This window comes from Schistocerca piceifrons, chromosome 1 (genome assembly GCF_021461385.2).
Source record: "Schistocerca piceifrons isolate TAMUIC-IGC-003096 chromosome 1, iqSchPice1.1, whole genome shotgun sequence".
In the NCBI taxonomy this organism is placed as follows: domain Eukaryota; kingdom Metazoa; phylum Arthropoda; class Insecta; order Orthoptera; family Acrididae; genus Schistocerca; species Schistocerca piceifrons.
Genome location: NC_060138.1, coordinates 533,083,688 through 533,094,505, shown reverse-complemented (window position 1 = coordinate 533,094,505; position 10,818 = coordinate 533,083,688).

The following is a 10,818-nucleotide window of genomic DNA, read 5'->3' as shown; positions in this document are numbered from 1 at the left end:
AAAATTTGAAGCATATTCTCCGATGAGACAGTTTTTCCTCACTGCCTACCCTCCTTTCTGAGAAGGTTACCTATGTGTGTTGTGTGCTGCATCAGGCACAGAACACAAGCATAATCTTACATTTCATTCAACTCACTCAAACAGGCAAGCTATTTAAAGTACATATGGAACAGAAAGTAATGGGTTCTGGAACAGTTGCACAATGTATCGATTTTAGCTTTAAGTGCAGCAACAAATTATTAAGGCGACTATGGACAGTTTACGAAAATGCATTTTCTGACGATGTTACAGAATTTTTGACATGGAGGGAACTTTTTTGTTGTTGCAGTTAAGTGAACACTTACACAAACGAAATGTTAAGGATAAATCGCATTTTCATCTACTCCAAAGCCTAGCTCTGTCAGAGATTTGTAATATAAGATAATTTTGCCCAAATACGACACACGATGGTCGACTACCACATGAAGTACTTAAGTGGCTGCCGGCGTTGTTTCATTATGAAAAACAGATCGCTAGGTCTCTAATTAACCAGTACGCTTACCTATTTGTAATGTAACAAAAAATACCATTTATGCCCTGAGAAAAGGTATCCTGCATAGGCTAAGTGAAACTGAGGGAATGTTAAAGCAATACAAAAAACAGTAACTCAGTACTGTAGCAACATTTGTCTGTTGTGATGCAGACTGAATTTCTGAGATGAACTTCATTTGGAATTAGTTACCTATAGGACCTTCTTACTAAAATTGCAGAACTTCCTATGATGTAATTTTGATGTGTGGCTCCTTGCAAGTGTAAACTATGCACACCAAACGTGCAGCTGAATCTGCTTGTGCTTCATATCTATGCTCATATAGCAGGTTTCATGTCTGGTCTGTGCGTGACATCAACTACCCTCACTGTACATGGAAACTGGTAGCTTGATTGCCACTTACCTAGTGCTGTTTATAGTTCTATGTTCCTGAGAAATTGGGTACATCACCAAGAGTGTCTGAAAATGTCAGTGACAGTATTGTCTGGTGTGTACTTTGAACCTCCACTGCAGCAGTCTGAAAACCTGCATCTGCTAAAGAACACAAAAATATTATTATTTTCCCTTTAAAGCTAGCCCCTTCTTCTTTCATAATTTTTGGGAAGGAAATGATTCATCAACCAAATAATGTTTTTATTGTGAAACCAGTACAATCAGCAGTTTCTCTCTTTGGTATTTCTTTGGGCTATACAGGGTGTTACAAAAAGGTATGGCCAAACTTTCAGGAAACATTCGTCACACACAAAGAAAGAAAATATGTTATGTGGACATGTGTCCGGAAACGCTTACTTTCCATGTTAGAGCTCATTTTATTACTTCTCTTCAAATCACATTAATCATGGAATGGAAACACACACCAACAGAACGTACCAGCGTGACTTCAAAAACTTTGTTACAGCAAATGTTCAAAATGTCCTCCGTTAACGAGGATACATGCATCCACCTTCCATTGCATGGAATCCCTGATGCACTGATATAGCCCTGGAGAATGGCGTATTGTATCACAGCCATCCACAATACGGGCATGAAGAGTCTCTACATTTGGTATCGGGGTTGCGTGGACAAGAGCTTTCAAATGCCCCCGTAAATGAAAGTGAAGAGGGTTGAGGTCAGGAGAGCGTGGAGGCCATGGAATTGGTCCACCTCTACCAATCCAACGGTCACCGAGTCTGTTGTTGAGAAGCCTACGAGCACATCGACTGAAATGTGCAGGAGCTCCATCGTGCATGAACCTCATGTTGTGTCGTACTTGTAAAGGCACATGCTCTAGCAGCACAGGTAGAGTATCCCGTATGAAATCATGATAACGTGCTCCATTGAGAGTAGGTGGAAGAACATGGGACCCAATCAAGACATCACCAACAATGCCTGCCCAAACGTTCACAGAAAATCTGTGTTGATGACGTGATTGCACAATTGCGTGCGGATTCTCGTCAGCCCCCACATGTTGATTGTGAAAATTTACAATTTGATCACGTTGGAATGAAGCCTCATCCGTAAAGAGAACATTTGCACTGAAATGAGGATTGACACATTGTTGGATGAACCATTCGCAGAAGTATACCTGTGGAGGCCAATCAGCTGATGATAGTGCCTGCACACGCTGTATATGGTAGGGAAACAACTGGTTCTCCCGTAGCACTCTCCATACAGTGACGTGGTCAACGTTACCTTGTACAGGAGCAGCTTCTCTGACGCTGACATTAGGGTTATCGTCAACTGCACGAAGAATTGCCTCGTCCATTTAAGGTGTCCTCGTCGTTCTAGGTCTTCCCCAGTCGCGAGTCATAGGCTGGAATGTTCCGTGCTTCCTAAGACGCCGATCAATAGCTTCGAAAGTCTTCCTGTCGGGACACCTTCGTTCTGGAAATCTGTCTCGATACAAACGTACCGCGCCACGGCTATTGCCCCGCGCTAATCCATACATCAAATGGGCATCTGCCAACTCCGCATTTGTAAACATTGCACTGACTGCAAAACCACATTCGTGATGAACACTGACCTGTTGATGCTACGTACTGATGTGCTTGATGCTAGTACTGTAGAGCAATGAGTCGCATGTCAACACAAGCACCAAAGTCAATATTACCTTCCTTCAATTGGGCCAACTGGCGGTGAATTGAGGAAGTACAGTACATACTGACGAAACTAAAATGATCTCTAACATGGAAATTAAGCGTTTCCGGACATATGTCCACATAAAAGTTTGGCCGTACCTTTTTGTAACACCCTGTATATATCTTTCTTTCCCTTCAGAATAACATAATTTCTGTCATTTTTACTGAAAAAGAACTTGCTAGAATGTTCTCTGCTTGTGACAAACCTCTCTATTTTTATTTATACTATATTAGATCATGTTCTTCACGTTGAGCAACTTCCCCCACCATTTTCCTCAAGCTGAGAACATTCTCAGGTAAAGTATATTCCCCAAATCGCATTGTTCATGCAAACCTGAGTATTTCCTCCGAAATTCCGAGAATAAAGTGGATTCTCCATTTTATTCACACAACCCAGTAACTCATAATCTCACGTTCACCACTCAATACTGTGCTAAGCGGACTAACGTGACGAACAGAGTGGATACACCCTGACATAACGTTGGCGTGATGTCACGTGATGGCTGGAGTCAATCAGCCTTCACAAATCAGAAAATGGAAAAATACTTCTATGAGAAACTAGTCAAAAGAAAACGAACTCGTACGTTATTACAAAGTCTTCAGACAGCTGCAAAACAGACTTGGACACCATAAACGACTAGATTACAAGGAAGATTTCCACACAGAAAGAAATTCAGTTGATTATGGAAGAAGACACAACAGAAAACATTAAATAAATTGCAAAACTAACACAACTGCTGACAGTATTATCAGAATATTGTCTGTCACCTCCAAGATTTTTGAACATTCTGTTGCCGAAAGACTGGGAAGATTTGTAAATACAGACAACAATACTTATTTCGCAAAAATATACACCTCTTCAGTTTAAACATTAATGACCTTTCCTTGCATATACCTTAAAGCTGCTCATTTTGAGATGAACATGATACATATCTGTATGGAAAAGCCATCGTCCAAGCTGTAGTCAATGAAAACACTTTCACATACCAATGACCAGTGGAGAAGTCACACTCGAAGATGTAGACAATGAAATCACTTACGACATAATATCCTGGTAGTGAGCAAACAAACTAGTAATAGATACACAGAAACCTGCACGCATGAACTACAAAGACGATTCACATTTTTAGAATCTGGATTGATGTCAGCTGTTTTTGACAGACAAAAAGTTGCGCCAGTATGGGAGTCGCACCCGAATTTCCCATTTACCATGAGTGGTCGCCTTAAACAGTTTTTTTTATCTCATTTGGTTCATTATTGTTCGTTGCATTTGTTTGGGGCGGGCGTCCCATGACACAATCCAAATTCATCGTCGATCCATTCACTCAGCTTTTTTTTTTTTTTTTTTTTTTTCCACAGAGGGAAGCTAAGCCTCTGACCGAACACTCTGATCTACTATGCTGCTGAAACAAACTTCCACGTTACGGAGTCCACAATGCTTATACTCACACATTTCATGATTGACACACAGGGACAGACAAATATTTTATCGCCATTTTAGCCTGTCAAGGACTGGATATGTCATTGATCTTTGCACTGTTTGTACAGTGTCCATACCTTCAGATTCCAATGTCCTTCAGACACTGTTCTGACAATTACAGCTGTGGTACATTCTGTGAAATTGATTTACATTTTGCGAATTGGGAGACATGTTCACATGGCTGAAGTGGTTAAGAGAACAGCTTGTGATAAATGGAAAATTCGAGTTCAAGTCTTGGTCCAGCACAAATTTTCATCTGTCACTAACACTGACGTCAATCCAGATTCATTTACCACAGCTGTAATCATCAGAAAAGTGTCACATTGTTATTTGAACATTGAGACACAGTATAAACACAGACATTCTAACCAACAATGACGCATCCATGCATCTATGGATTAAAATTACTATAAACTATTTGTCCCTCTCTGTGCAGGAATTACGAAGTGTGATATGGAAATTTAGGTTATGGTCCTGAAGGCATGCTCAGATATATGAAAATAGTCTGCGACCATTTACAATAAGCGGGAAATTCAGGTTCGATTCCCGTTCTGGCACCAATTTTCATCTGTCTCAAACAGCTGACATCGATCCGGATTCCCAAAATGCGAATAAATTTTGTAGTACAGCTGTAATCGTCGGAACAGTTCCTTCAGTCATGTGTGCATGTAATTGTAATGTAAAGATACAGTCACTGTATAAACACATACATTGTAACCATCAACGATGTATGCATGAACTTCTACACAGTACAGAATGTTGGCCCATTTTATTGAAATATACACATTGACAGAAACAGTATTGTCATTCACTACCACACTAGGAAAACAAATTAAGAGGCATTATCGAAAAAGAGCATAAAATCTGTTTCTTTCTGAGATTAACCATAGGTATGAGCAATATAAATAGCTCAAAGCATATCTACCTTGCCCCATTTCTCATGAGCTATGACCCGCTCTTTCTGGTAAATACACTAAGGGAAAAAATTGCAACACCAAGAAAGAATTGTGCTACACACATGAAAGCCGGAAGGCGAGTTTCTAGATCTAAAAAACAATAGTCTGTTAAATTTCGCATCAGTCGCGTAACAGCGGTGCCAGTAGCGACTCTATGAAGATGTAGATCAGGTTGCCTTTAAAAACACGCTGTAATGGTCGTGAGCAGACGGCCAAGTGGCGCTAGCAAGAGGGAAGACTATCGCCTTCAGCATATGGCTCCAGCACATTGTACTACATCTGCAACAGCAATTTGAGCAGCAGTTGGCACCACAGTGACACAACGAACTGTTACAAATTGGTTACTTCAAGGACAGCTCTGAGCCAGACGCCCTGTAGCGTGCATTCCACTGACCCTAAATCACCTCCATTTGGGAGTTCACTGGTGTCAAGCAGGAACTAATTGGAGGGCAAAGTGAACGACTGTTGTGTTTTCTGATGGAAGCTGATTCTGCCTCGGTGTCCTTGAAGGAGGCCAGTTGAGAGCCTGCAAGCAACTTGCCTGCATGCTAGGAAAACTGGACTCACACCTGTAGTTATCATTTGGGGTGCGATTTTGTATGACAGCAAGTGCACTCTCATGGTTATCCCATGCACCCTAATTGTAAATTTGTACATCTATCTTGTCTATGTTGTGCTATCATTCATAAACAGCATTCCACGAGGTGTTTTCCTACTGGATGACGCTAGTCCTCATATTGCTGTTGTAAACCAACATGCTCCACAGATTGTCGAAATGTTGCCTTGGCCGTCTCTGTCACCAGATCTGCCACCAGTCGACCACATCTGGAACATTATCTCCAGTGTCATCCACATCCAGCATTGACTGCCCCTGCGTTGATCGATCGGTCAAGGGTAACAGGCATGGAACGCCATCCCACAAACTGACATCTGTCACCTGTACAACACAGTAGATGCATGTTTGCATGCTTGCGTTCAACGTTCTGACGGTTACGCCTGTTTTTAACGTACCAGTATTTCGCATTTTCAATGGCTTATCTCGCGCTTACATTAACCTGTGATATTGCAATGTTAATTACTTAAATCTGTTTCGTATACAAATCTATTCCTGAAATGCCATTACCCTGTTATTTGTTTTCTGGTGTCGCGAATTTTTTTTTTTTCCATCACTGTAGTTCTGAGTCTTTAGCAAGCTGCCACATACACAAAAGGACTACAGCTGTAGTATCACGCCATCTGCACGCTGCACTAGAAAACACTGAGAAATATACGCCAAGTGAGGACGAGCACTTTAATGACAGTATCTGTGCACTCTTACCATCTGGTGGCCGAACCATTAACTACTGGAATGAGATTTTCACTCTGCAGCAGAGTGTGCGCTGATATGAAACTTCCTGACAGATTAAAACTGTGTGCCAGATCGAGAGTCGAACTCGGGACCTTTCATGGTTGGGTAGCTCAGTTGGTAGAGCACTTGCCCGTGAAAGGCAAAGGTCCCAAGTTCGAGTCTCGGTCTGGCACACAGTTTTAATCTGCAAGGAAGTTTCATATAACTTCTGTTCTGTTTATTAATGAATACCACTAGACAACAGTAAGTATGAAGTAGTACCACCCAATATAAAAAAAATCCGCTTCTCACAGGCATGGTAATGACTGGTAATTAAAAATGTTGTATTTAATACGTTTATGGTTCTGTAAAGCTAATACATTCAAAGAAATATTGTTGTTGTTGTTGTGGTCTTCAGTCCTGAGACTGGTTTGATGCAGCTCTCCATGCCAATCTATCCTGTGCAATCTCCTTCATCTCCCAGTACCTACTGCAACCTACATCCTTCTGAATCTGCTTAGTGTATTCATCTCTTGGTCTCCCTCTACGATTTTTACCCTCCACGCTGACCTCCAATGCTAAATTTGTGATCCCTTGATAACTCAGGACATGTCCTACCAGCCGATCCCTTCTTCTAGTCAAGTTGTGCCACAAACTTCTCTTCTCCCCAATCTTATTCAGTACCTCCTCATTAGTTACGTGATCTACCCATCTAATCTTCAACATTCTTCTGTAGCACCACATTTCGAAAGCTTCTATTCTCTTCTTGTCCAAACTATTTATCGTCCATGTTTCACTTCCATACATGGCTACACTCCATACAAATACTTTCAGAAACGACTTCCTGACACTTAAATCTATACTCGATGTTAACAAATTTCTCTTCTTCAGAAACGCTTTCCTTGCCATTGCCAGTCTACATTTTATGTCCTCTCTACTTCGACCATCATCAGTTATTTTGCTCCCCAAATAGCAAAACTCCTTTAGTGTCTCACTTCCTAATCTAATTCCCACAGCATCACCCGACGTAATTTGACTACATTCCATTATCCTTGTTTTGCTTTTGTTGCTGTTCATCTTATACCCTCCTTTCATGACACTGTCCACTCCGTTCAACTGCTCTTCCAAGTCCTTTGCTGTCTCTGACAGAATTACAATGTCATCTGCGAACCTCAAAGTTTTTATTTCTTCTCCATGGATTTTAATACCTACTCCGAATTTTTCTTTTGTTTCCTTCACTGCTTGCTCAATATACAGATTGAATAACATCGGGGAAAGGCTACAACCCTGCCTCACTCCCTTCCCAACCACTGCTTTCGTTTCATGTCCCTCGACTCTTACTACTGCCATCTGGTTTCTGTACAAATTGTAAATAGGCTTTCGCTCCCTGTATTTTACTCCTGCCACCTTCAGAATTTGAATGAGAATATTCCAGTCAACATTGTCAAAAGCTTTCTCTAAGTCTACAAATGCTAGAAACGTAGGTTTGCCTTTCCTTAATCTAGCTTGTAAGATAAGTCGTAGGGTCAGTATTGCCTCACGCGTTCCAGTATTTCTATGGAATCCAAACTGACCTTCCCCGATGTTGGCTTCTACTAGTTTTTCCATTTGTCTGTAAAGAATTCGCGTTAGTATTTTGCAGCTGTGACTTATTAAACTGATAGTTCGGTAATTTTCACATCTGTCAACACCTGCTTTTTTTGGGATTGGAATTATTATATTCTTCTTGAAGTCTGAGGGTATTTCGCCTGTGTCATACTTCTTGCTCACCAGATGGTAGAGTTTTGTCAGGACTGGCACTCCCAAGGCCGTTAGTAGTTCTAATGGAATGTTGTCTACTCCCGGGGCCTTGTTTCGACTCAGGTCTTTCAGTGCTCTGTCAAACTCTTCATGCAGTATCTTATCTCCCATTTCATCTTCATCTACATCCTCTTCCATTTCCATAATATTGTCCTCAAGTACATCGCCCTTGTATAGACCCTCTATATACTCCTTCCACCTTTCTGCTTTCCCCTCTTTGCTTAGAACAGGGTTTCCATCTGAGCTCTTGATATTCATACAAGTGGCTCTCTTTTCTCCAAAGGTCTCTTTAATTTTTCTGTAGGCGGTATCTATCTACATCCTTACATTTGTCCTCTAGCCATGCTTGCTTAGCCATTTTGCACTTCCTGTCGATCTCATTTTTGAGACGTTTGTATACCTTTTTGCCTCTTTCATTTACTGCATTTTTATATTTTCTCCTTTCATCAATTAAATTCAATATTTCTTCTGTTACCCAAGGATTTCTAGTAGCCCTAGTCTTTTTACCTTCTTGATCCTCTGCTGCCTTCACTACTTCATCCCTCAGAGCTACCCATTCATCTTCTACTGTATTTCTTTCCCCCATTCCTGTCAATTGTTCCCTTATGCTCTCCCTGAAACTCTGTACAACCTCTGATTTAGTCAGTTTATCCAGGTCCCATCTTCTTAAATTCCCACATTTTTGCAATTTCTTCAGTTTTAATCTACAGTTCATAACCTATAGATTGTTGTCAGAGTCCACATCAGCCCCTGGAAATGTCTTAAAATTTAAAACCTGCTTTCTAAATCTCTGTCTTACCATTATATAATCTATCTGATACCTTTTAGTATCTCTAGGCTTCTTCCATGTATACAAACTTCTTTCATGATTCTTAAACCAAGTATTCGCTATGATTAAGTTATGCTCTGTGCAAAATTCTACCAGGTGGCTTCCTCTCTCATTTCTTAGCCCCAATCCATATTCACCTACTATGTTTCCTTCTCTCCCTTTTCCTACTGTCGAATTCCAGTCACCCATGACTATTAAATTTTCGTCTCCCTTCACTACCTTAATAATTTCTTTTATCTCATCATACATTTCTTCAATTTCTTCGTCATCTGCAGAGCTAGTTGACATATAAACTTGTACTACTGTAGTAGGCGTGGGCTTCGTGTCTATCTTGGCCACAATAATACGTTCACTATGCTGTTGGTAGTAGCTTACCTGCACTCCTATTTTTTTTATTCATTATTAAACCTACTCCTGCATTACCCCTATTTGATTTTGTATTTATAAACCTGTATTCACCTGACCAGAAGTCTTGTTCCTCCTGCCACCGAACTTCACTAATTCCCACTATATCTAATTTTAACCTATCCATTTCCCTTTTTAAATTTTCTAACCTACCTGCCCGATTAAGGGATCTGACATTCCACGCTCCGATCCGTAGAATGCCAGTTTTCTTATGGTCTGAAAATGTATAAGATGGTTGCAAGGCAAGAGAGAGAGTGTAAATGTGTAGCATAATTTACTGGAGTCATTTTGGCAAGGCAGGCAGGGGCAATAAATGTAAATTTTGGCGCCAGAATATTTATACAAAAGTGGCTTGACAATGAGTGACATGGCCCACAGTATGCTGTTATGCAGAGTGTTTATATTTACATGTTGGTGGAAAATAGTGCATAATATTAGACATTACTAATCAACAAATGTGTGAATAGCGTGCAACTAAAATGCTGCAAATGACAATGTCAAGTAGAGGCATTTGAAGTAAACTTTGAGACGTGTAGCTTATGGTTAACATGTATTGCAACAACAGGATGATAAAAAAAGCATGTTATCTCTTAGTGTGACCTGTACTGTTTTAATTGTGATTGTCAATAAGTCGAAAAATGGTCATGAAAATTGAGAGAAAGCGCTCTTCAAAATAAGAGCCACACAAATAAAAAAAAGTGCAAGTATACCACACAGCTCGCCGAAAAAGGTGCTTTTCTATTCCATTGTGCACCAAATTAATTTGATCAAAGGTTCATAAACTGTTTTAAACTTACGTTGTAGCGACCCTCTTTTGTAGTGGTAATGACAGAAGGTTAATAAATACATTTTGTTAACAGTGAATAATACTGACAATTATAACATCTTACTAATGCATAATCCTTTCAGTTGCTGGAGCTAATCTTATTCTGTATTATATAAGTTTTGTTAATTAAACCTTCAAACATCCTACTTGAACATTCCAACTAGCAACTGCCTGGATGTCAGACGTAAGAAAACGACAAATAAATGCACATTATTGTACTTTGAATTTAAATCGAGACTGAGTTGACTCCAGACAGAACTATTTGTGGTTACACACATGAACAGATATCAACTGCTATCCAAAGTGTCACACAACTCTATACATGAACATCAAGTGCTTTACAAAGTATCACAAAAGTCGTGCTCTTGATGCCCTTAGTTCAAGTTGCTACAAAGAACTCAGTTAACCCCGGCTTTCCCAAACTGAATACTGGATACTTTTCATAGAGCTGTTGTTGTGTCTATAAATGATAAGTTCTTCAAGACATTTATGCAGCACTAATTTAAAGTGTAGGTTACGTATATTTGTTTCCCAGACTTTTTTCCATAT